Source organism: Lissotriton vulgaris, chromosome 8 (genome assembly GCF_964263255.1).
Source record: "Lissotriton vulgaris chromosome 8, aLisVul1.2, whole genome shotgun sequence".
NCBI classification, from domain to species: Eukaryota; Metazoa; Chordata; class Amphibia; order Caudata; family Salamandridae; genus Lissotriton; species Lissotriton vulgaris.
Window position 1 is genome coordinate 1226815939 of NC_141696.1, and position 27308 is coordinate 1226843246.

Here is a 27308-nt window from a genome sequence, read left to right on the forward strand (position 1 = left end):
TAGACTTAAAAGAGGCATACGTTCACATTCCAATTCATCCAGCTCATTGCAAACACCTCAGATTTGTCATAGCTAGCAAACATTACTAGTTTAAAGTACTTCCGTTTGGAGTCACCACTGCTCCCAGAGTGTTTACCAAATGTCTGGCAGTAGTAGCCACTCATCTCAGAAGACAATGTATTAATGTCTTTCACTACCTAGAAGACTGACACATCAAAGCCAGCACTTATCAAAGCTATCTGCAACACACTCAGACAACAACACGCTTAATCAATTGAGCTTCACCATCAATGCACAAAAGTATCACCGGTCTTATCTAGGAGCTACTATCAACACTCTAGCCTCTCCCAATGCAGCCAGAATTCACAAGATTCAGTCGTTGGTACTACAGTTTCAACCCAATCAGACATTACCAGCCAGAGTTTTCATACAACTGCTGGGAATTATGACATCTTGCATCGCAATCGTACCTCATGAAAGGCTTCACATGCGTCCCCTACAAGAATGTCTAGCGAGTCAGTGGAATCAATCACAGGGTCAATTAACCGATCTAGTGTTGGTAAGCGGTGAAACCCACAAAATGTGTCTAAAGTGCGGCCTTCAAAGACCCTATTCCACAGACTGCTAACAGCAGAGGATTCTTTCACTGGTTGGGGTGCCAATCTCCAACATTACACAATCCAGGGTCTATGGAGCGACAATCACAAGTGCCTCCACATCAGCTACCTAGAAGGTCTGGCAGTGTTCCTAGCACTCAAAGCTTTTCAAACTCACCTTATACGCAAAGTTGTCCTAGTCCGCACAGACAACATGACAGCAATGTACTGTGTACAAAAACAAGGAGGAACACACTCTCTCCAGCTGTCACTCCTCTCACAAAACATTTGGAACTTGGCAATTCATCACAAGATCTATCTCCTGGCGGAACACATTCCAGGAATTAACTATCAGATTGCCGACCTCCTCAGCAGACAAAGGCAGCAAGTTCACGAGTGGGAACTTCATCCCCAAGTTCTTCTTCCCTACTTTCAACACTGGGGATTTCCACAAATAGATCTGTTCGCCACAGTAAACAACATATAATGCTCAAACTTTGCATCCAGGTTTCCACTCCCTCTATCCAAAGGCAATGCCCTATGGATGAGTTGGTCAGGGATATTTGCCTACGCGTTTCCGCCTCTCCCTTTACTTCCATTGCTAGTTTGGAAGCTCAGGCAAACACACTCACACTGATCCTATTAGTCCCCACATGGGCTTGTCAGCCTTGGTACACCACCCTGTTAGAACCATCAGTGGTTCCATATCAAAAATGACATCTCACCTCAAGTCTCCTCACTCAGAGCCATGGAAAAATCAGACATCCAATTCCCATGGAGCTCAACTTGGCAAATTGGCTCCTGAATTCATAGAGTTTGGTTATTTGAATCTACCACCACAATGTATGTCTATTTCAAAAGAAGCATGAAAGCCTACTCCCCGAGCTTACTATGCAGGAAAGTGGAAAAGATTTGTTACCTATTGTAATAAAAACAAGATCAATCCTCTAGACGCTTCTTTACAAAATATTATCTGTCACCTGTTGCATGTACATCAAACAGGGTTGGCTTACACATCTATTTATTTACACCTTGCTGTAGTGGCTGCATATTTGCAAAACAGACAGCACTTATCTCTTTTCAAAATTCCAGTAATCCAAGCTTTCATGGAAAGTTTGAAAAGAGTTATACCACCAAGAGTATTACCCGCACCAGTGTGGAATCTTAATATTGTCCTTACAAGACTTATGGGTCCACCCTTTGAACCCTTACATAAATGTCCTCTACAGTTTCTCTCATGGAAAGTGGCTTTCATCATTGCTATCACATCTTTGAAGAGAGCTGGTGAGCTACAGGCTTTAACCTTGGAAGAATCTTTTTTCAACTCCACAAAGATAGAGTTGTTCTTCGCACCAGTCCAAAATTCCTTCAGAAAGTGGTTTCTGCTTTTCATATTCACCAATCAGTTGAGTTAACTGTTTTTTTCCCTGTACTTGATTCAGTGGCAGAAAGAGCTCTACACACGCTAGACGTTAGAAGAGCTTTATTGTATTAAAAAGAAAGGACCAAAGATTCTTGCAAAACCAAACAACTATTTGTTGCATTTGTGCCACCTCACAAAGGCAGTCCCATCTCTAAATCGGGCATTTCAAGATGGATTGTGAAATGCATTCAAATATGCTATGCAAAAGCCAAAAGAACTTTGTCCATACCCCTAGAGCGCATTCTACAGGCAAGATAGGGACTACTATGGCCTTTTTAGGCAACATTCCTCTAGCTGAAATTTGGAAAGCACCTACATGATCTACACCACACACATTTACTAAACACTGCTGTGTAGATATTTTAGCAAGTCTGCAAGCTAATGTAGGCTAGTCCGGGCTTAAGACACTATTTGAAACAATTGCAACACCTACAGGTTAGCCACTGCTTCGGAAGCATACTTCTTTATAGTCCATGCAAAGCATGTGTATCTACGGTACAAATGCCTCAAAAGGATAATGTTATTTTTCTAGTAAGCATCTGTTCTTGGCATGTAGAGCTGTAGATTCACATGCGCCCACCCGTCTTCCCGAATGCCTGTAGTTGTTGCAGTTCTTCCTACTTACATACATATGCATGGCATCTCTATTCTACATTTATGCACTCCATTCTCACCCTCATGCGGGAAAACAATCTAACTATGGAGTCTTGATCATGCGTACTATTACCAAAAGGAGGAGTCACCTTACTTCGTGACTGGAAAGACTTCTTCAAAGACAAAAACAACTTGCAAACATCCAGACCCAATACTAGATAGCAGGAGTATGCAAATCATGTGAATCTACATGCCAATAAAAGGTGCTTATTGGGTAAATAACATTATATGTTTGCGGTATGTGTACTGTAAAAGGGTAAGGCAGTACAAAAGAGCACTCTATTTCAGCGGATCCTCCTCTGCAACAAGACCTATTATGTCTTAGCTGAGAAAGGGCGTCCTGAAGGGATCAGAGTTTCTTCCACCTGGGCTAAATTGACTTCTTCTGCAGTTGCTAGAGTCCCACTTGCCGAAATCTGCAAGGTGACATGGGCTTCCTTGCACATCTTTGCAAAACACTATTGCCTGAATTCGAAAGTGCGCAGGGATAGTCAATTTTCCAGTTTAGTCTTGCAGGATTTCCTTGTCCAACCATCCATCAACACTCCTCCTGTGCTGGATATTGCCATAAAATCTGTTCCACAGGTGAGGAATCTGCTGCTAGAAGTATCCAGCAGAAGAAAAAGTACTTGCCTGTGGGAAAAATCTTTCTGGTGGATACTCTGACTACGTGCAGATTCTTCACCAGCCCGCCCGCCTCCCTGTTTGATGGATGAGCTGTAGAGAAAGTTACCAAGATCCCACGTTCTACATTTTGGTACTACAATTCTTCATCAATATCAAGCTGCTCTCTCGCCTCGAAGGCATGGAAGAAATGGAGGACACCTAACACCAAGGCGGGCTCTTTATGGCTTAGGTGACGTTGCCTGATGTCACTTCCAGCATCCTCTGGGTCAAGCCCCCGCACCAATGACTTAACAGGTTTGAGAGCTTGAGAGTTTTCTGGATCGAGTGTGATGCCTGGATTTGTTCTACAAGTGGGGAATTTGCAGGTAGCTAGAGTATCCACCAGAAAGATCGTTCCCGCAGGTAAGTGACTTTTTCATACAGCCCCAGGACACACGAGGTAAAAGACCCCAAATAACACTAAGTGAGCCCAATAGCCCCTGCGACCCCTAACCATTTCTTGCAGGGGGCTTAGAGAGTATTTATGTACTTATCTTGGAAGCAATTCACAAGAAGCTAATTGTAGCTAGAGAGTCATGTGTAAGAGACCCAACCTTTGACATTTATGAGCAATGGGTTGAAGCTTGCAGAGTTGCTAAGCAGCTTTCCCTCAGCTCAAGGCAAAGAATATGTAATGGAACGCCCTCAGTAGCAGTTGCAGAATTCATTAACTACTTCACAAGATAGAACCCAGTTCAAGTTCCCAATGGCTGATATGTGTTGTTGCAGGTATGCTGTTTAGTAATATTTTATGGCACCTCCTGCTATTTAAAAAGTTTTAGAGTAATGCTGCTAAGCACAATAAATATGATACAGTACCAGCTGTGCCCTTTCATCTGGCATTAATTCTATTAACAAATTCACTTTCAGAAGCAGTTTGCGGATTTGCACTTCTTTTGGTGAAGTAACCTCTCACCCTGTATTGGATGATGGCCCTCCTCTTGATGTGGCAGGCTGAATGTAAAATTTGTTGAAATTATAGGAGAGTTTTCCACTTGCTTGTATGGTATCCCCATGCGCACTGCAGTTGTATCTGTATTAATTTATCATATTCTTTCGTATACCTATATATGCGGCACTTAGTCAAACATTTCTCCAATGAGATAGATGTTTATACCAAATAACTGAATAAGAGGCAATTCTAAAAAGTTGACTGCAAATTAGACATAATCTACATTCGGGAGGAGGAGACTGCAACAAAGCACAGAAATGGCTAAAAAAAGAAACAGACTCCAGCACAGACCTCACAACAAAAATACTCTGAGTTTCCATCCCACTAAAAGTAAAACCGACAACTCCCAACAAATGTTCTCCTAGACCATCCACTTGCAAGGGTCAAACATTTTTAGATTTAAGTCTCACAGTGAACGAATAACCAGAAGAGGAAGAAGAAAAAAAGAAGAAAACCACAGAGCCAAAGAAACATTCATTATTAACATCTCCAGTACAAACCTTACACTTATAGAAATAAGTATCCTACAAAAGAGTGCCCACTTATAATTTGAATCGACTAAACACAGAAATTGCCTTCACATTTATGGGAATTCTTATAGAAAGTGTTAAAATGTAGCCCACCATCGACTTTCATGGGAACTTTAAGACACAAAACACTGGATACATTTCTCTCCCGTTCCCCCCTGCCCCCCTCCCCCCTATTCTCCTGTCATACACTGTTTTTAAATATATATTTTTTCTTGTGCATGATGCGTACCTCTGGTGGATTTGATTTTGTTATTGTTGGTTTTTATTTTTATAGGTGGCATTTCAATTGTTGATTTGACATTATTTGGGAATTCTAGGCAGATTACATAACGTAGTTTATAGGATCGTAGATGCGTTTACATAGCCATGAGAATTGATGTTCAGCCACTCTCAACTGAATTGATGTTAGCAATTAGACTTTATTGTGGTGCGGACCTGCTTCCAATGTAACTGTCTATTCTCTATACAACTCAACATGTGTATGTTAATGCAAGTCCGTATGCCCCCTTTCTGGTCGGCAGGAACTCATTGTTGTTTCTGTGCCCGATGGAATAGGTGACTACCGCAGTATGTAAGTTCTAGATTTCTTTAAAATATATGTGGACTCTTATGATGGTTAAATCTATATAAATGCCAATAACTTTTTTGTTTAAAACACTGGATACATTTAAAAGCATTGTGAAATAAGATCTCTCATCCAATAACTGTAGGAACAAAAAACAAGGCAATCTAACCACCAATGAAGAGTCATACTTAAGAACCTTACCAAAGAACTGTATGTAACATTCCAAGTTGGAGATAAAGGAGGAGTTGTGGTTTCTATCTATACCAAGAATTATGAGAATAACTTATCTAAGCATTTTAACCACCCCAACAAATGTCAAATGGAAAGCAGAGATTCCTAAATAATTTTTCCAAGAATTACTAGCCATGCTGGAAAATGAACATGAATTGGATCAATGATGATACCAGAAATTATTTACTATGAAGATAGTCCCATAGGTGAGTAGATCTACCTAGTGCCCAAAATACACAAGAGATTGTTCGGTCCACCATTTTGACCACAGGTCTCCAACTTTTTCTTAATAAGAGCTACTTAAATTTGGCGAAAGGGATGTTCGTCAGGGCTCATTCTCCTTGACTGACAGCCTGTCCACCAAACTCTAGATATTACAACTGGCAAAAGTGTTGATCAACAGAAATTATGTTTCAAAATATGGCCAATAATCAAGCAAATTGCATATCAAAGAAGTGTGAATTTAAAGCAAACAGTTTGCAAACAATTCAAAATCATAAAGATGGAACAATACCTTGCCACAGTTGTGGTCATTGTAATGGCATCTTACAAAGCAATTATATAGTATACCTTTACTCTTGGAAGAAGTTAAAAATGCATAACAGATATTCCTATGACTGTGCCAGCTGTCTCCACTCGTTAATATACCCTTATGTAAAAATATAAATGTATGATAAACTGTGAATAAAATCGAAATGTGTTTAAACAAACCTATAAGCAGCATGAGACTATATAAAAAATGGGAAATTGTTACTACCAACACACTTTCATTAAATGGGATAAAATATAAGTCAATTAGAATATCATATTTTGGAACAGGTTGAAAAAAGATCAGATTGTAATAACAGATACTTCATGCAAAGAGAAATTGATTGGATTAGGCGTCACAGCAATCAAACCAGAAGCCTCAATAATTACATTGAAAAGGCTTGGTGTCTTTGATTACACATTTGACAAAAAAATCTTTTGAATCCATTTCCACAGACTAAACGTCACATATTTGTGTGGATCTACTGATGCCAGATATACTGCTTCCCTCGTAACAGCAAGATCTGTGCATTAATGTTTTCAAAATACCAGTGTTCATAACAACAGGGCAACCTTACAAACCCATTGTTTTCTATAAGTGCTCAAGTGTACTTTCTGTTAATCACCATAATAGTTTAGTAATCCTTGTGCAATTTTTAACAAAACCACACAATGATTGTTATTTTTAAATCCAGCCTAAAGCACCAGTTCGGGGCGAGGGAGGGAACAGGAAAATGATTACTGTCCCCCAATTGTTGTGGTTGAGCTTGATTGAAGCTGGTGTCCTCTGGTCCACCATGCTATGGTTCTGCAAAGTACAACCCTTTCTACACTTGACTTTCAGGGTGGTGAAATCAAGCAGTCAAATGCTTTTTAGGGAGATAGAGTTGAGGCAAGAACTCAGCAATACAACCAACAGATACAATAACTTCAATGTCCAGTCCACTGCCTGAAATCTTTAAGAAAAGAAACAACTTTTTAATCAAACAACAGGACTGAAAACTGCACAATTCAATCCAGTATTCGTAACTTCCAGCTAATGTGTTTTGTCATTTAGGTGTGTTGCTCTTTGGTTTAGCAGGGCAAATAGAAGGTAGAGTAAACTGTATAAGTCCCAGACTGTATTGTTGTCTAGTGCATAAATATTGTTGAATGATTTTTGTGTAAAGAAAGGAGAAAATTTAAGACAAGAAACATGTCTCATAATATCCTGCCATCTAAAAGTATCCATTGGAGGCTTTCTCAAGTTGAGGGTTGTAATTATTGTGATAAACCGAGTGGAGTACAATCCCATGAGTGGCGCCACGTCTATGGTGCCTGTGTGTCTCCTACTTGTGTTATGGATCCACTCTTTTTTTTTGCACCTGATTACATGCAATTATTCAACCGCATTTAAGAATAAACAACAAAACAGTTTGACACATAACATTTATATGTTTTGGAATCTTTAGAGTTCTACCTTCAAGACCATGATGTAAAAGGTATGGGCCATGTCAAATATTTCCCATAAATTAAATTGTTTCATGGGAGTTCTTAAGGAACAAGATATTTTTATTCAAATTTACAAATACTTACTTTCCCCAAAAACAGAATTGTAAATGAAATTTAGGACTCTGCCTATCTAGTTGCAAATTGTTTTTTTTTTAAAGTTGAATATGGGTGGGGATTTTGCGAAATTATATGAGAATAATAAACTGTGGTTACGGAAAAATGTAGCCTATACATGGTCTTCGGACATGGGAATAACACTTCCAACTTATGCATGGCTATAAATCTGCAAGTTCACTTTTTCCTTTTTTTTAAATAGGCAAGTTGATATAAATGCAACTCTTTAGTATTGGATCTTATATTGAAAACCCGAAAAATTGCATACATGTAAACATCAATTCTGGTGAATACTTCCACCTGCAGATTCCACACCTTTAGAACAACCCCAGGCGTCAGACCAGATCCGTAATCTTCAAAGCAACGAGGTCCCAAGTATATAGGACTGGACTCTCTTGGTGTTGGAAGTGATGTCCAGTGACGCCACCAAGGCCATATAGTACCCGCCATGGTGTACCAATTTCAGTTTACTTTTTTCCGCACCTTCTACACGGATCTGAAGCTTTACTTCTGGGGAAGGAAGTACCTTACCAAAACTTTTTTTTAAAAGCACTATAAAATGTCTTATTCGCAAAAGTCTGGGTTCAAAACCTTTAGGGATTGCGAGGGACAGATGTCCATCACAGACCACCATGCCATCTGTTTGTGCTGTATTGGGGCTGACCGCGACAACATGTCCTATTCTTCATGTGTCAGTATGAATCCCAAGGCCATTAAAGAGTGGGGGGGTTATCTGTTCATGGCTTTTTGGCCTGTGCAAAAGATTACCTGCAGCACCGTAAACACTCCCATTGTTGCCAGCAGGAAGAAGCGAAAGCACAAGAAAAGGGAGAAAAAACTGGATAGTGGGAGGTCCCCAATTCATTTTCCATCTCCAACAAGACTCTTGTTCTCATAGCTCTTCCTTATCACCACAGAGAATTTTAGGTACTGCACTGCTCCCCCTGTGGAACTGGCTCCGGATCGACCTCCAGTGTCACCCTCTCCTCAGTCACCCACCCTGGCTCTTCCTAGCTCGCGGTGGCAGGAGCATACAAGGCAGCATTTCTCAATGAAATGTAGAGAATCATCATAATAATGTTGTGCTGTCCGGTGCACCATTGCGTCCAGTGGAACAACATCGTTTTCCACTCTTTATGCGGGCTGTCCCCTTGAAACGGTGCTGTACTGCTTCAACCCTGCAGTTCCCTTCATGGCTCCTCAACCGATGCTGTGGACGGTGCCTGGTCCACCACCTGCTGCTCCTCTGGCCCCGGATACAGCGCCATCAGCACCACAGCTAAACAGTGAGCCCCGAGTTCACTCTCACCTAGGGTCACAGAAAGTCCTCGAAAAGAAGCCTATGGAGCAAGCCTCTGTGAGATTTTTGGAACTGACTGATCCAGTGTAGTTCTGCCTTGAAAGTGATCCAGGTCACGATCCCCTGGATTTCCAGGGCCTGTCGTCTGGTAGTGGATTCCACACATCACCTACTCTCGTCATGGGCTACCCAACAGGGCCCCTACACCGTGGGTTGTTTCCCAACATAAAGTGATGCTAAAGCATGCTGAGTTTTAGGCCTTCTACTGCCTACCACTGAGGCTAAAACCAATGTCCTCCCTGAGGTGGTTCTCCTTTTTTCAGGCTGGTCGGAGTCACATCTCCCTTACAGCTGCAAAGCAATCGAAATTGAAAGTGCCTGGCTGGAAAACATAACATCTTGCTTTCACCACTTTCCCATTCAGTGACATTCTTTCCACCCATACGACTATATCCACCTTCCTCCCCATTGTAGATGTAGTGCTGTCAATCTTTTCGATTCCCTATTGCTTTTCGCGTTTATTTTTTGCTTGAAAGTGAGGCATTCCCTGAACACTTGAACCACAAAAAGAAACCTTTGGGTCTATGGAAACTACTACCTTAGCATCATTCTCCCTACCCCAAATTCCTTAGGTTTCAGTGATCATTACTTGAAGCTATATACATACTGTAGAGGTACACCATTCTTCCAACCCAACCTTACATGTTCTTGTCAAATTGATTAGAATTTGGAATCCCTAGATAAGACCTTTCCAAATGTGCTGTTTTGCACAACTATGTTTGGCTGGCACCTGATGGCAACCTACACCTTGTACATTCATTAACGTATACAGTTGCACCCCAGATGTGTCAATTGTTGCTCTTTCTTTGTAGTGTAGTTCCCCACGTTGGGCGCCATGTAGTGTAGTTCCTATATTCCCAATAGGCTCTGTGCATTGGAATAATATACAATATAGATTTGACATAGGACTGAGGTGAGTATGTCTCTATCGAGTATACTCAACTTAATTGTGAGTGCCAGCTAGCTCAGAGCTCATTAGAAACTTTCTCGAATACACAAGAAGGGATTAGTTTCTGACAACCATATAATCATGACAACTTTGTTTCCCCAAGAATAAACGTATCTTCAGAGTCGTGGAAACAATAGATAACTATTTCACTCAGTCAGTCGTGCTTGCTTTGTTTCTACAGAGGTGCAGAGAAAATAGAGAGCCGGGCGTTTCAATAAAAGGGGTTTATTGAACAGTTTTCTTTCTCATGCAAGAGAGGTGAACTGCTACAATAGTTAACAAGAATGCAAAGTATAATGCGTACAGTGTAAATAGTAATATAAAATAATACTGGTGCTATGACATATAAAAATACATACATAAATAACAGGCTAAAATACTCAACTGGTGCTTCTAAAATACGCCTACCCCAGTGTACCTAACCTAGGTCTAGTACGACCTAGTCTGCATTTCTGTGAGGCGTATATGCTATCCCCAGTAGGGTGTCTGTATTTATCTGACCAAACCTTTCCTATGCATGACTTGAATCCAATTTCATATATACTCCTCAATCTAAATGTGCGCCACTCGTCGTATGCAATAGAAATATGCATTGGTCTGTCCTGGACTTTTGTACATTTACCCAGATGACTTGTGGGATCGCTACTGCCTGCTCCCACAGTAGGTACAATCACCTCTCACATACTTTATAAGGTGGGTGCTATGGCACCAGTGCATAGATGCGTGGGATCAATATGGTCCGCTCTCGTGCTGGGCATAACCCCCTCTGACATGCCTTCCAAGATGGGGGCTATCATGCCACCTAGTTAAGGCTTGTGCCTGCTTTTCTCGTACATTTTGTACTGATATAAATGTTTCTACATACTCTCATACGTTTTCTTTGCCATACCTTGAGTTTTTCCCTGTTCCCGCTTTCTAAGGAATTTTTCCCATTTTTTTCTTTCTGCTGTCCTCTATGATAGTCAAACAGGACAGAGAGCACCCTGAGCCCCATGCCAGGGTTATTTGAGGCACGATTCCCGACACTTGCGGGTAAGCCTTATTCTGAGTTACTATTGTTATTTTCAATGGCCTGCTCCGCCATTACGGTAAAATTGTGGGGCACTGAGCATATAATGGATTGGGGTGTATGGCGGGGATTGTCACTCGTTGTTGCGCCCTCTAACCCTACCCAGTGTTTAAATGTCTACCTAGCATTTTCTAAAGTTTATCTGGTGGGTATTAATAATATTGTCCCTTAAAAAAAGTACATATGAAAACTGCACGTTTTTTGCAGGTACCGGCAACGAATCCTTCACTCTGTGACACCTGACATTATCACTGGACGGTTTTGTATATGTTTACGCTGAAAAATGTAACTAGTTGTTTTTGACCACATTGAGCTGCTGCACTGAGTTAGGACCTGAAGACAGCTGCAACACCTTTGTTAAGGATTATAGGCTAAAATATGTCGACCCTTCTTTGACACAAGCGAGTTTAATCTTCCCATGAAGTGCCCTGTTTTTAATTCAAGCTCAGGTATGTACCAATAATGTAATTTGCGCACCTTGTATCTAGTTTTAATTTTCACTTCCATGTTAAATATGTTGCCCTCACCACTCTGAGCTCATCATTTGTGTATTTTCTATACCTTACTCTTGAAAACATCCCTAAGCTCCTCCCTTTCAGAGAGGGGGTTGTAGCCCATGTCGTGACTAGGCATCACAGCACAAGGAGTTTCCCAGCATGCCACCTTTTGTGGGTGAGGGAAACCATTCTTTTAAAAGGATACTCCACTACTGCTAGGCTACCAGTTTCCATAGTCCCAAGGGTTTTTTTTGTGGTTCATGTGTCAAGAAGAGGAGCTTGCAGGTCTCTAAATCTCCTGTGGCCATCTTGTGTGATAGAATTCCCTTCACTCTCACAGTAATGTGATCTATTACTGATGGTCTTGCTCACCTCCATTCATATTTCCACAGCCTTCTCCCTACACTCTATAAAGTTGTAAAAATGTCTGTCTGGTAATTCCACCCATCACCCTAGCCAGCTTATTGCTCTCTTCCCAGTCACAGCAATCCCTGCCAGAGAAACCCACCCAACTGTGTTCTGGTCTTTCATCCAGCTGCACATTTTATTTTAAGTCCGAGATCCCTGTTAGACATTCATAGGCACCTATAGGGCACTGTGATCAGTGAGTGGATTGTCTCATCCATATAAAGCATCTTGTCCCAGTTACAGTGACACCTGTCTGACAGCATCACTCACTTCCTCAACCTCCCTCATAAACTCTGCCATTACTGTGTGGCTCACTTTTACAAACTCTTGGTCGTTAACCACCCAGTCATGCGTAGCAGCCACACCACATACTGCTCACCTCTCTTCAGTGAGCAGTGTGCAGCCTATTGTTTTGTTTGTGGCCAATGAGTCATATGTCAGAATAGTTCCAAGTGTATTCCATAGGAAAATCTTGTGACAGAAGGGAGAAGAAAATAATGAGGGTGATAAAGACATGGATGTTCAGGATTATGAGGAAGATCTAGACATCTAAGACATGAGGACTCCACATGTAATTAAGATCCACTCAGTCACAATATTCCACAGCCTTTCCCTGTCCAAACATGCCTTCAATTTTACCACATAATAACAGGGCAGCTAAGGAGTTCAGATCGCTCTGCATGTTCAGATATTACATAGTGGATAGGCTGCATAACCACCCCAAAGATATTGCCAAAGCCCTGGTTTCAACCAGAATTATCAAGTCAGGGGAATAAATAATGCAGTGAGTATTCTTAATTCCAGCGTCAGTCTTCTAACCTTAAAAAACGTGTGAGTCGTCAGATGCTAATTTATGGTGTTTACAACGGCCCTTAAACCAATAATCTTTTTTTTTCACTGCACCCAGACCTTGTACAATAAACTAGAAATCATTTCTGTCCCTCACCACACAACCCCACCAATGAAGATGAGGAAGTAAAACAGTTGCACAGGAATAAATAACAAACAAAATAGCATCAGTTAACCTTTGAGTAGTTAGTTTCGCTGCAAATGTAAATGATAATATCTTAACTGTGAGATAGGGCTGTGTAAGGACTCCTACCAGGGTTTCATCTGTGATGTTGATGTGGCTTTTTCAGGGAGGCGCAAGGGATGGAAGAATATAGAGGACTATCCTAAGAATGTAAATGCTCAGATTTTGGTCCTGCTGCTTACTGCCTAGTGGCTTCTTCCAGCCTTTACCTTTCCTCTATTTGAAGTTCAGAATGTGGGACCTCATTTTGAGTTGGATGAGAGTCTAGGACATCACATCTCAGGGTTACATCCATTTCACAATCATTGATTGAGTCCATAAATCAGTCCAGTGGGCAAGTGTCTTCATATTCTGTAGTTTTCTTTTCATGGGTGATTAACATGCTCGAACAGTCCAGTAAAGCATATCAAATGCTCATTTTTTTCCCAACCTGGTCTTGGCGCCAGGATTCTTTTGCATCGATGAATGGTTTCCTATGAGATATTTTGGGGGATAAAGATGCGTTGGTCGTCATACTTGAAAGGGGCCATGGCAGATTTTCCTCTGCGATGAGCTACATTTGTGCTGATGTCTTGGAAAGCAATCATATTTTAATTTCTCAGCATGGATACTTGCTACCTGTGGAACTTGTAGATCATAGTCTGTGTGCCCTTTGCCGTTTATACAAGGGATCAAATGTTAGGTTTGTCTTCTCTAGATCCAGACTACACTGGATGTGCTGATGCGAATCGGCCGAATGTGCCAAGGGATGTGGTAACATAGGTACCTTTTATCATACGGTCTGGTGTTGTCCACTAATCCAACACATCTGGAGCAGGGTCAGAGGGGTGATGAAGGTGGTCACTGGACTAACAGTCCCATTAGAGGCCAAATGGCTGATCCTATGTATTGTAGGGGAGGACAAGTGGCCAAATACTCTATTTGGTGGCTTGCCACAACCACGGGAGTGGCAAAGCTTAACCCGGCTAGACTCTGGGGAGCAAGCAGACCCCCAGCGGTTCAGGAATGGGAAGAGGATCTTTATTGGTGTCAGCTGGCAGAACGCAAGATATACCGAGCCCAAGGATGCCCCAATAAATTTGAAAAGATCTGGGGACCATGGACACAATACAGGGGGACCTAAGAGAGAGGCTGAGTGGGCGGGAGGAGAGGCTGCAGGGTAGTTTCACCCCGAAAGTAAGCTGTGAATAACGTCCTCTACAACACAAAGTGCAGCGCACTGGGTTGGGTGGCTGGGAGTTACGTTTACAATCAGAAATGTCCAGGCCCCCAGCGAGTGGCCTTATGTGCGTATACCTGCTGTTGAATTTTATTTAATTGACAACTGCTCAATACAAAAAGTTATAGTAAAATTAGATTGGTGATTTCCATAATGAAGCGTGTCTAGAAGGATATCATGTCACTTATAGTTTTTCCAGTATCCCATAGAAGCATAGGTGATCTCTGCAGTTTTTGTTTTCTAACTCCACAGTCTTTCTTTGCAAGAAGCAATATTCCTGTTCCCAGTCTATCAAGATTTCTATCATCTGTTGAACTTAGGTTTGTCTATTCTAAGTCCCCAAAAGATACCTCCTATCTGCTTATGTTTTCGTTGTATTGTCAACTTTGATCCTTGCTGTCCTTAGGGCCATCAGTAATTTCAGGATATCTGTGTCTTGTTCGATATTATGTTTTGAAGCTTTCCTGCATAACTTCAATGAAGTTTACTTGCTGGCTTGACATTGAGGGCGGTTGATTGGGGACTATTACGTTGAGTGTTGTTGCCATCATTCAGGGTGTGGCATGCTGTTGTGTTCCCTGAGGATTTGTTTACTGGCCTCCTACAGCAAGGGTTGGGTTGTTCAGTTTTGATCCAGATAGTTGGGGGACACTGAACCAAATATGTTTATCCACCTTTATTTCTTAAAGGAAAGGGGGCCACCTGATTTAATGGGCCTGTTTCTGTGATAGGTCTCAAAGATGATGTACTGGAGAGAAAGAGTTGTCTTTACTGAAGAAGATGTTGATGGGAGCACAATGTGGACAGTGTTAATAATCTGTGCCCATAATGCTTTGACCACACTGCTGTTACGTTGTGCTCCATGCTCTTGATCTGCTTTCCCAAGATTTCTCCTCTGTGGCATGGTCTCCGCAAGATGCTGCTGCCAATCCAGTATACTGCCTCTCCTCCAGGTTATCTGACAGTGCTTTGGAGGGTCCGCCAGCTATATTTCTAGCCTCTGTGCCCACAAGCGTCTCCAGGACCCGGGAACTCCACCCCGGCACTCACCGTTCTTAGTTAAGATGGGCCTGCCTTTCGTATTAATTTTACAATTTTATTTCATAAGATTCAACATTTTTAAATTTTCTTACAAAAATATGTATTTTATGTTTTTTTTTATAACATTACTTGTATTAGAACATAATTTTTTTCTTATACAAGAGATGAAAAAAACACTCATTGATTTAAAACAAGAAACCATATCAGTACTAAGAACAAACACATATCACCCCATAAGCTTTCTTGTATAACACTCCTATCTCGCACACCTTTCGATTCTAGATTCCATACATCCAACACACATCTGTCTAGAGAAAATTGCATCCACTATACACAAGCCAAATATTGATTTATTTTCTCCCTTCGTTGTACAGGTCCAGACTGGACACACCAATAGTCAACACAATTCCAGTAGTATAAGTAAATCAGGGAAGTAGGACCTTCTTTGCAGACTGTCCCAGTTGTCTGACAGATTCCATCAAGGCAACCCTAAACCACATGATGTGGGACTTAGTTGCTTTGTAAACCTGCAGCCCTCTACCATCTTGAGGGCACTTTCAGTATAGTGCTGATTCTTAGCTTGTCATTAGGTTCTGTAATAGTAGGAGTGGAGAGACTACAATGTAGTTGAGGTGAGCCGGCTAGCATAATTCCTTATGCCATCAGCCATGCTGGCTTGAGGTGGTGGGACTTCTATGTACCTTTTCAGATTTCATTACAAACTTTGAACCTATAATTCATAGACAACCTCCTTCCCTTTTGGAAGAAACATTATATAATTAGAATTTAGGCCACATGATTTTATGTTTACCAAAGAATATTAAACTGGTAAAAAATTCTTAAAGCTTCATTTTCCTATAGGATTATGTTTGGGTTATTTTCTTGACATGGAATAAAAGAGACTACTCTGCTTGCAGAGTTTTGTACTAATTGTCTAATTTAAAGATGCTAATTTAGCTTTCTAGAAACCTGTATTTTGAGTTTTGGTTGGATGTCATTAAAGGTTATACTGACTACACCTGTGGTTGAGGCCCAAAACCTTTCATTATAGTAAACAAGATGTTTTATTGAGCCAGACAGCTGTACGTTGGAAAAATGTACAGCATATTAATGTAGAATAGCCATGTACTTCAAAACTGTATCTGTAGTGTAGCTGTGTGGGCCTCATCACATTCATTATCTGATAATTTCGCTCTTGCCTGCAAGCTTTATAGCTATACCGTCCAGAATGGGATTCAATAGGGTCCAATGTAAGACACACAGTTAAGACTGCACGTATCGTGTGTCCAGAAATAATCCCTCCTATTCACAGTATATGTATCCTGGATGTGTTTCCCAATGAGGAGTCCCTTAAATGAGGATTTAGTAACCGTGCAAGTTTATTCAGGCATGAATAAATAAAATCTGTGGTGCATTGCACCCACTCGATGCAGGTTTTGTTAAAGAAGATAACCAGCAGCCATATCCTGGCCGGTATTAATACGAGACCTTTGCCACTGTGATGAACAGAGCTCCTTCCGGCGGGTACGCGTTGGTCTCCAGCGTATACGCCGGAAGGAGCTCTGTTCATCACAGAGGCAAAGGTCTCGTATTAAATCTGCATTGAATCCCATTCGGGCCGGAACTACAACCGGATTTAAGGATCTTCAGGTATTGAGTATAGCCCTGAAGAAGTCGCTGCTGCAACCGTAAGCATGACGAAAAACGTGTTGGCTAAGGCTGTTGTGAATAAACTGAAGCGCATGTTCCAGCAAAGACTCAAGCTTTTGTCACGCAGTTATTGATATAATTGATATCTTGTTAGCGTGTTCAGGGGACTGTTGTTCTGTTTTACCAGTGGATAAACATATGTTGGGGATAAGGGTGGCTCTCCCTACCCATATGCACCGCAATCCTCACTCAGTACTAGAGTATACTTACCTGCGTATTGCCCAGGAGTGCCAATACCCTATAGAACCACCTACCGAGCAGTTGTGTATATTGGATTGTTAGAGCACCTTATCACCCAGGGGTCTCTAAGCGCTTAGCAGAGGATGAGCAGTACTAATAGGGGAGAGAGTTCGACATTACCCCATGCCTCCTGAAACAGCACAGTTTTTACCTTTTTCCTGAAGGGTAGTAGACTTGTTTCTTTGCGCAAGCTCGCTGGCAGTTTATTCCATGCACGGGGAATTGTATGGGAGAAAGTGCGCCCTCCTAAAGAGGATAGTTTGAACCGCGGACAGACCAACAGTGCAGCATCTGCTGATCGTAAATTCCTGCTGGGAGCGTACGGAACGAAACGTTCCTTGATGTATTTTGGGGCGTGCCCGTACAAGGCTTTATGCGTAATGCATAGGCCCTTGAATTTGGCCCGCTGTTTCACCGGCAGCCAATGGAGTTTGTGAAGGAGAGGGGTGGCATGGATCCTTCTGGGTTTATTGAAGTCTGGCGGCTTCGTTCATGACTATCTGAAGTCTGCTCAGCAATTTTTGAGGGATACCGACATACAAAACGTTGCCGTAGTCCAGACGTGCTAGGATCAGTGCTGGTACTGCTCTCCTGAGCGTGTCCACTGTCAGAATGGGGGAGAGTTTACGCAGTTGTCTCATTAGGCCCACACATGTGCCCACTACGGCTGAGACCTGGGCTGACATAGTGAGATTGACATCTACGATCAGGCCTAGGCTTTTCACTGTTGCACAAGTTTTAGAGCTGATGTTTAGTTTAGCTAGATAAGGATTTTTTAATCCATTTGCCTAATTAATACCGGATTGTTGGACTTGGCCCTTCTGGCAGGTTCACCCCTAAACTTTTTGCTTTTAGTTGGGACCTAGTTTTAGTTATTTTTGGCTTCTGCGCACTTTAACACTATGTCCCAGTGTAAAGTGCGTGCGTACTCTGAGTGCGCGTGGTGAGATTGGCCTGCTCCCCCATAGGAATGCATGGGGAATGTATGTGTCCATGGTAGTTCCTGATGCGTGGGGAGTGCAGGGGCGAGTTTGGTATGTGCAAACTCGTGAGAGTAAATGCTGCGCAATGATGTGCGTAGATTTAATGTGTCTGGTGTGGAAGTGCCACTTCTAGAAGCTGGCTTGTCAGTGTAATAAATGTGTAGTGGCTGGCTTGTGATTGGCTGGTGTGCTTGGCTCCAGGAGTCAGGATGGGTCTGCCCCGGCGGTGAGTGGAGAGCTCTGCATGTTGATGGGAGGGAGGAGTGCACCTGGGACCTGAATAGGGCTATGCTTTCCCTCCACAATGCTGGCTTCGCCCCCTGTGGTGCGACTGATGTCCCTAGCCTTTCCAGTGAATGGGGAGAGGAGCTGAGCACAACCAACTGCGTCTGGTTTTCCCCCACCCTGCAACTCTAAGACAAAGGGAATAGTTGTATAAAAGAGGGGCTGTGACCCCATAAAAATGTTCTTTTCCTGATGCTAACCGGAGGGGGGGGCCTTCTGTTGCTGCTGGGCGCCAGGAGGACCGCCACTGGGGACTGCCTCCCTGCCTGGAGGGCCCTGTGAGCTGGCCCCTGGGCCCAGCCTTCCCCCCCCCCCCCCCCCCCCCCCCACCTTCAACAGACATTCTATGGACTTTTCCTTGCGCTGGAAACTTTGTGCTGTGCCTTTGGATTTTCCAGGACCTGGCTGCATCTTTCAGCACCCTGGGAGCCCTGTGCTGGTCCTCCGTGTTCGTCCTTGGAGAGGGAATCCCCTGGTGAGGGATTCCCCTGTGATGGTGCTTGTTTGAGGCGCGGGTGCCCACCCCGCACTGCCTGACGCATAATTGCTGCTTTATAATTTACTCCGTTTCTGCCGGTTTATATCCCTAGAGGGTGCCCACCCCACCAGGGACTTTGTGCTTTGAGCGGGTGCCTACCCCGTTTCATATTATAATTTATCTCGGGAGCCCGAGGAAATCACCGCCACAGCACCGAGGCTGAGTTCTCCCCGAGGATTGCAGCCGCTGACGTCATCCCTGGGCCGCGCAGTGATTGGTCCCCGGCTCGAGGGCTTCCCCACGCGCACCCCGGAAAGAGGCCGGCACCCGGAGAAGAAGCAGGAAGCGGCAGGAGCCTACCCCGCGCTCTTGCGTACAGCCGGAAAATCAAGGACTGCGGCGGCTTCGTGAGCAGGGCTCCCGTGTGTGGAGAGAGCCCTGCATGTGGAGAGAATCACAGCGAGCGGCCCAGGACGACAGGAGCCCGGTAAGGTGGGGGCTCGGGGTTTTCCCGGGCGGCCCCACGTTGCAGCGGGCTGCTCCTGCATTATTGGCCATTATTGCATTGAGACGTGTGGGGCAGTTGCTGATTCAGAGCCCACAAGGCTCTCAACGGAATTGGGTGACCCTTTATTTAGAGCCTGAGAGGCTCCACCAGTACGGGGCAGTTTCAGTTGGCATAGAGCGGCCCCAGTTGGCAGCGGGCCGCTCCCACCGTGTTTTGGCGGTATTTCTTGGCCATTCCGAGCCCCGTGGCTCAAACGTTGTTTTGGGGGCACTATTGTTGCTTTAAGGGCCCCGAGTAGAGCCAGGGTGCACGCTTGTGCCCAGGCTCAGTTCTCCAGCTGCCCAGCACTTAGTGGGCAGCTGCTACGTTTAGGCCTGTTCTTTTGCGCACTCTTCTTTGGCTGCCTGCGCAGCCCAGCCCTGATATTGTGGACACAGGGCGTTTCAGCCCCCAGAGAAGCCAAATTGGCCTGTGGACAGTTCCATGTGTTGTGCCCTTGCTAGGGGTACATATCTGAAAGAGACACGTTAGTGATAGATTCCTTACCTTAGAATATCCCCAGGCGTCAGACTGGATCCGGAAACTTTTGCGTAGCAATACCCCTGCGCGCCGGTAGGCGTCGTCTGTGGCTCCGCGTCCGTCGTCGGCGTCGTGAGCGCCGGGATGACGTCGTCGAAGTACTTAGACGGCGCCCATGCGCGCTGACGTCAGTTCTTCTTTTTTCCGCGCCAGCTAGCGCAGATCCGGAAGAAGCTAAACCCCCAGTCACTTTTTGACTGAAAAATTTTGATCCTTTTTGATCTTCTCTTAGTCGACTGTCTCGACTATCGGTGCCAGGGATGCCCGGGTTCAAGCCTTGTTCGAAGTGCGGCCGACTTATGTCGGTCACGGACCCCCATCGCCGGTGCCTGAAGTGCTTAGGCCTCGACCACGACGATCGAACCTGCGCCGACTGCCGGGCCCTGACGTCGAAGGCTAGGCGGGAGCGGTCCCGCAAGCGTCTCGAGCTGAGGCACTCGGCCCCGCGCCGCTCCAGGTCCCGGTCCCGGTCCCACGGGAGGTCGAGGGACAGGTCGCGAGGTCGGAGTCATCGACGTTCCGGAAGTGGACACCGATCGTCTGGTTCCAAGTCCTCAGGTAAGAGGCATGAGAGGTCGGAGCGACACCATCGGTCCTCCGACCCGCCCCAACGCTCGCTCGATGCGGCCGGGGACTCGGGCGACACCGCCCACGCGGCTCCGCGGGAGTCGCAAGCGTCGCCGCCTGCCCCACACCTTCGGGTCCCTGGGCACGGCGCGTCGCAGGAGGAGGTCGAGAGGTACCTCATGGCCATGAGGGCCCTCCCTCCTCAGTCGGTTCCCGTGGCGCCTTCGGGCCGATCGGCTCCGTCTAGAGGTCCTTCCGGGTCGGGCGCTTCGGCCCCGACGACGTCGGGTGCTTCGGCCCCGGCGCCGCTGGCGACTTCGGTCCCGGCGCCGCGCGACCTCGCTGGATCCGGCTCCGGATCTGGGACCTCGCCGGTCGACCTTACGACCTCGCCGGCGCCGTCCCTTCAGGTGTCGTCCCCGGCAGCCGATGTGGTTGCCGCCCCCAATGTTTCCTACGATCCTACTCAGGAGTCGGAGGGGCGCCGCTGGGCGCCGATTCCGTCGGCCTTTGGAGACTTCTATCTCCACGAGGAGGCCCTGGCTGCTAATCCTGGTCTCCAGGAGCCGGGTGACGAGGAGCAATGGGAGGGGTCCGAGGACCCTCTGGCACGTGATTGCCAGTCACATCAGGACTGGACATATGAGCTTGGGGAGGCCAGTGGTATTGACACCTCGCCAGACACTGGATTTACGTCGCCCCGACTGTGGCTTCGGAGGCGGGTTCTGCTTACTGCGTAGTGTTGACGAAGGCAGCTAAGGCCTTAAACCTTCAGCTCCCCGTCGCGGCCGTGAGGACTAATCTCCTCACTGAGGTCCTCAAACAGCAGTCCGGCTCCGCGGAGCCCCTCCTGCCGTTCAATGAGGCCTTGTGTGACGTTCTTCTGGGCACTTGGTCCAAGCCCGCCACAGGCCCCCCTGTGGACAGGAACGTGGCCAGACGCTACCGCCCTGCACCGGGCGACCCATGCTTTTTGTCCACCCATCCCACCCCCGAGAGCCTGGTCATCCAGGCCTCTAACTCCCAAACCGCATTCCCGTCGGCCCCGCCCAACAGGGAATCCAAGAGATATGAGCAGTTCGGGAAGAAGGTCTTCTCGTCTGTGAGCCTAGGGCTACGGTCTGTGAACACCAACTGTCTCTTGGGCCGCTACACCCACACTCTGTGGGACACGGTTGCGGAGGTGCTGCCACAATGCCCTGAGGAGGTCAGGGCTAAACTCAGCCAAACCCTTGCGGACGGCCGAGATGCGGCACGCTTTTCTATCCGGTGTGGGCTGGATACCACGGACTCACTGGGCAGGGCGATGGCAACGACGGTGGCGGTTCGACGCCACGCCTGGTTGAGGTCCGCCAACTTCTCGGCCGATGTCCAGGCCACCCTCCTGGACATGCCGTTTGATGGCCGTCGCCTCTTCGGCGACAAGGCAGACCATGCGCTGGAACGTTTCAAGGACTCCAGGGCCACGGCCAAGTCCTTGGGCCTTACGGCCCCACGCCAGCAATCGGGTGCCTTTCGCTCCTTTCGTGGCCACGGAAGGGGCGCCCCACCACGGACCGTCAGCCACGCACCGCAGAATGTTCAGCAACGCGGTGGCGGACGTGGGAACCGCCGTGGCGGTGGTCGGGGCCAACGGCGAGGCCAGTCCACACCTCCCTCAGCAGCCCCCGCCTCAAAACCTTCCTAGTCCGAGTTTTCAGGCCCATGTGACGCATGTGGGAGGCAGGGTTCGCCATCACCTCTCCCACTGGCATACAGTCACTTCGGACAGGTGGGTGCTGCAAATTGTCCGAAGGGGTTTCTCCCTCCCCTTCGAGTCTTCCCCTCCATCCATGCCACCTCAATACCACCGTGTGTCGGGGGATCACTTGCAACTTCTGCAAGAGGAGGTTTCGGCCCTCTTGGCCAAGAGGGCCATCGAGCGCGTTCCTGGGCCAGAAGTAGGACGTGGTTGTTTCTCCCACTACTTTCTGGTACCCAAGAAGGGCAAAGGGGGCCTACGCCCTATCTTGGATCTGCGGAACGTCAACGGCTTCCTCCGGACGGAGAAGTTCAAGATGCTCACTTTGGCTCAGGTCCTGGCTGCCCTGGACCCAGGAGACTGGATGGTAGCGTTGGACTTGCAGGACGCCTATTTCCACATCCCCGTCCTGCCGGCCCACCGGCGTTACCTACGGTTCATGGTGGGCCAAGAGCACTTTCAGTTTACCGTGCTCCCCTTCGGCCTTGCCAGCGCCCCACGGGTGTTCACGAAGGTGATGGCGGTGGTCGCAGCCCATCTGCGCAGGCAGGGGGTATCAGTCTTCCCCTACCTCGACGACTGGTTGTTGAAGGCGGGCTCGCCCCAGACAGTCGTCAGCCACCTCCAGACTACGGCCGACCTCCTGCACTTGCTGGGGTTCTCCATCAATGTGCCGAAGTCACACCTGTGTCCCTCTCAAAAGCTCCTCTTCATCGGAGCGGTTCTCGACTCGGCGCAGTTTCGGGTTTACCCACCCGAACAGCGGGTTCGGGATATTCAGGCTCTGATTCCTGTCTTCAGGCCGTTATCCCGGGTCTCGGTCAGGTTGACGCTGCGGCTTCTGGGGCTGATGGCCTCCTGCATCCTTCTGGTGCGTCACGCCAGGTGGCGGATGCGGGCTCTGCAGTGGGACCTGAAGTTTCAGTGGGCCCAGCATCAGGGCAACCTGTCCGATCATGTCCTGATCCCAGAGGGCACTGCAAAGCAACTGCAGTGGTGGCTCACGGACCGCGACTGGGTCAGTGGCAGACCCCTCTCCCTACCCCAGCCGGAGCACGTAGTTGTGACGGACGCGTCCCTCCAGGGCTGGGGAGGCACATGGGAGAGGCGGAGATCAGAGGCCTCTGGTCTCCGGCGGAGTCCCGGCTCCACATCAACCTTCTGGAGCTGCGGGCGATTCGTCTTGCACTGAAGGCATTCCTCCCCTCTGTCAGGGGGAGCGTAGTGCAAGTGTTCACCGACAACACCACCGCCATGTGGTACTGCAACAAACAGGGCGGTGTGGGGTCGTGGACCCTCTGCCAGGAGGCTCTGCGCCTCTGGCAGTGGCTGGAACATCAGGGCGTGACCCTGGTGGTTCAACACCTGGCAGGCTCTCTGAATGCTAGGGCGGACGAACTCAGCCGCCGGTGCATGATGGATCACGAATGGCGTCTGAACTCGGACGTGGCGCAAGGTCTCTTTCGACAGTGGGGAGAGCCTTGGTTAGATCTATTCGCTACAGAAGAGAACGCGCAATGTCAGCAGTTCTGCGCGTTGGAGTTTCCAAGGCGGCACTCGCTCGGAGACGCTTTTCGTCGCGAGTGGAGCTGCGGTCTGTTGTACGCCTTTCCGCCTATACCACTTCTGCCCAGAGTGCTGAAGAAGATCAGGCACGACCGGGCCCAGGTCGTCCTTGTGGCTCCGGACTGGGCACGAAGATACTGGTATCCCGAGCTACTCAGCATGTCAGTCGATCCCCCGATTCGTCTGCCTCTTCGGGAGGACCTTCTGTCGCAGCAGCAGGGGACGGTCCTGCACCCGAACCTGTCCAGTCTCCACCTACAAGCTTGGAGATTGAGCGGCGGCAGTTGAGGCCATTTGACTTGCCTCCCGAAGTCTGTGATATCATTCTGGCAGCCAGGCGTCCCTCCACAAACTCGGTATACGCCTGCCGGTGGAACAGATTTGTGGCATGGTGCACAGCAAAGGCTGTGGATCCTCTCTCTGCACCCCTTTCGGAAGTGCTGCTCTTTCATCTTTCCCTTGCCCAGCAGGGCTCTGCTCTGGGCACTCTTAAAGGGTACCTTTCTGCTCTATCAGCCTTCTTGAGGCTACCAGATCAGCCTTCTTTATTCAAGTCCCCTATTGTGAGTAGATTTCTGAAGGGCATCACGCACATGTTCCCTCCTGTTCCCTTCGTGATGCCCCAGTGGGACTTGAATCTGGTTCTCACCTATCTGATGTGCGCTCCCTTTGAGCCGCTTCATAACTGCCCTCTTCGTCTCCTTACTCTAAAGACGGCCTTCCTGGTTGCCATCACCTCTGCCAGGAGGGTGAGTGAGCTCCAGGCTCTTTCTTCTTCTCCACCTTTCCTGTCTGTTCATCCTGATAAGGTGGTGTTACGTACACGACCTTCCTTTCTGCCCAAGGTTGTCACGGCCTTCCACATCGGGCAGTCCATCACTTTGCCCACCTTCTTTCCGCCTCCGCATCCCTCGAAAGAGGAGGAGAGGCTCCACCGTCTGGATCCAAAACGTGCGCTCTCCTACTACCTAGATCGCACACGCCAATTCCGGGTGGATGACCAACTCTTCGTTGGTTACGTGGGCGCGAAGAAGGGAAAGGCTGTGCACAAGAGGACCATCTCTAGGTGGATCATCTTGTGTATCCAAGCATGTTACTCCATGGCGAGGAAGGAGCCCCCGGCTGGATTGCGGGCTCACTCCACTCGGGCCACGGCAACGACAACTGCCCTGGGCCGCGGTGTCCCCCTGCAGGACATTTGCCAGGCAGCTACGTGGGCCTCGCTGCACACGTTCGCAAGACACTACTGCCTGGACAGTCAAGTCCGGAGGGATGGCTTCTTTGGCCGTTCCGTCCTCCAGGACTTTCTGGTGTGATATTGGTTCGCAGACCCACCACCGGGGTTGGTATTGCTGGGGTATCTATTCTAAGGTAAGGAATCTATCACTAACGTGTCTCTTTCAGATGCACAAGTTACTACTTGTGTAACGATATATCTGTAAGAGACATTAGTTAGTGATAGATTCCTTACCGCCCACCCATCCTCCCCGTTCTGCGAACCGATATCTAGGGTTAAGGTCATCCCCTTTCAGGGCCCTAGTTTCATGGCACCAGTGTTGGTTCTATCATGGCTCTGCGTATCTGGCGCGGAAACGCTGTGTTATCAGAACTGACGTCAGCGCGCATGGGCGCCGTCTAAGTACTCCGACGACGTCATCCCGGCGCTCACGACGCCGACGACGGACGCGGAGCCGCAGACGACGCCTACCGGCGCGCAGGGGTATTGCTACGCAAAAGTTTCCGGATCCAGTCTGACGCCTGGGGATATTCTAAGGTAAGGAATCTATCACTAACTAATGTCTCTTACAGATATATCGTTACACAAGTAGTAACTTGTGCGTTTATGTCTTATGTGATTTTTGGCGCAAAGTGATTACCTACTGTGTTCACACGGTTTATGCCTAATGTAATTTATGCATAATATGCACTGCTTTTTGCCTATACCTCTAAAGGTCTGTTTATGCTTAGGAGGTTGTTTTACCTAGTATAGTTATGCTAGTAAGTTCATGGTTCCCTGCGTGATATATTTCTGAGGTGGTTAGGATTGCGTAGGGTGTACTTACCTTCTACCAGTGGTTACTGGTCGTGTGCTACATTTTCTATTTGGTGCTACAAGTATTCTAAGTGCTATTATTACAAAGTGCTAGTTCTACCAAGTGCTTATTCCTGACAGTGTAAATTGTGTGTTCATTATCTAATGTGTTTTGGTATAATACAAAGGCTATTTTTATATATAACCTTGTGTGGAGTTTCCTTTGTGGTGGGCCTTTGGTGTTGTTGCTGGGTGCGCGCGCAAACGCTTTACACATCGCCTCCGGGATAAGCCTGACTGCCCGTGCTAAGCTACCAAGGGGGTGAGCAGGGGTTATCTTGGCGTGTGACTCCCTTGCCCTGACTAGAGTGGTGGTTTCTGCCTGGCTTGGGCGCAAGCCTTAGCCAACCAGAAATCCCCATTTCTAACACAGATGTCATAATTAAGTTAGCTTTTACTTTTGGAAATAGGTTGCCAAGAGGTTAGATGGGGTGGAAAATAAGTGTAATGAGAGATTACCAGTAGTATGTGTTAATTACATCTCCATTTTGTAACCTACCCCAACTTCTCTAGATCAACTATGGTTCTAATCCATACAGCTTTTCATAGTTGGACATTTTAGGGAATGGAGCTCACAAAAGGATTGAATGAGGCTAAGCCTTGAATGTTTAAGAAGGATTTATTTATTGAACTATAGTGCAGCGTTTGGTCCTGGCACAGCTAGGTACAGTGGTTCTTAAACGTTGTTATTGTAAGTAAACCTATTGTACTAGGAGTACAGTAAAGAACTGGCTGCAAGTAAATATTTGATACAATGCTCCTAACAGATGCTGATGCAGTAAACCTAGTGAATTAGAGGTGTTGGAAAGAAATGACTAAAAGTAAATAACTTTGCTTTCCTAAAAAAGAAATACAATAACACTTTTATAATAACATAACACAATCTCCTCAACAAAATCTAATGTTTGAAGCAGAGTGTCTGTGAAGCATTCAAAAGGGCAACTGTGAAAATAATTGTCTACCAGATAGAAATGTATTTGTCGCTACATATTCACATGTATTTTACTATCATTAATACAGCTATTCCAAAGGTCCAAATTGTATTTGAAAATCGGAGGGGATGGCATGTTCTCAGTGTAACAGTCAATCAAGTGTTCTGAAAAGGGTTGTAGGTTTCTGTATATTTTGTGTACAATATTTACCTTTTTTCATTTCTCTTGATAACGTTCAGGTTAGCAAACAATCAATTATTTTGCTCAGCATCAGTCTGTGATGTAATTACAAAAATGCCTT

At 46.5% G+C, this 27308-nt stretch overlaps 1 protein-coding gene across 3 annotated transcripts in view; it reads left to right on the forward strand.

Moving 5' to 3' along the window:
- Positions 1 to 27308, forward strand: part of LOC147698523 (uncharacterized) — a 583184-nt gene that overhangs the window by 552789 nt on the left and 3087 nt on the right. The window lies entirely within an intron of this gene.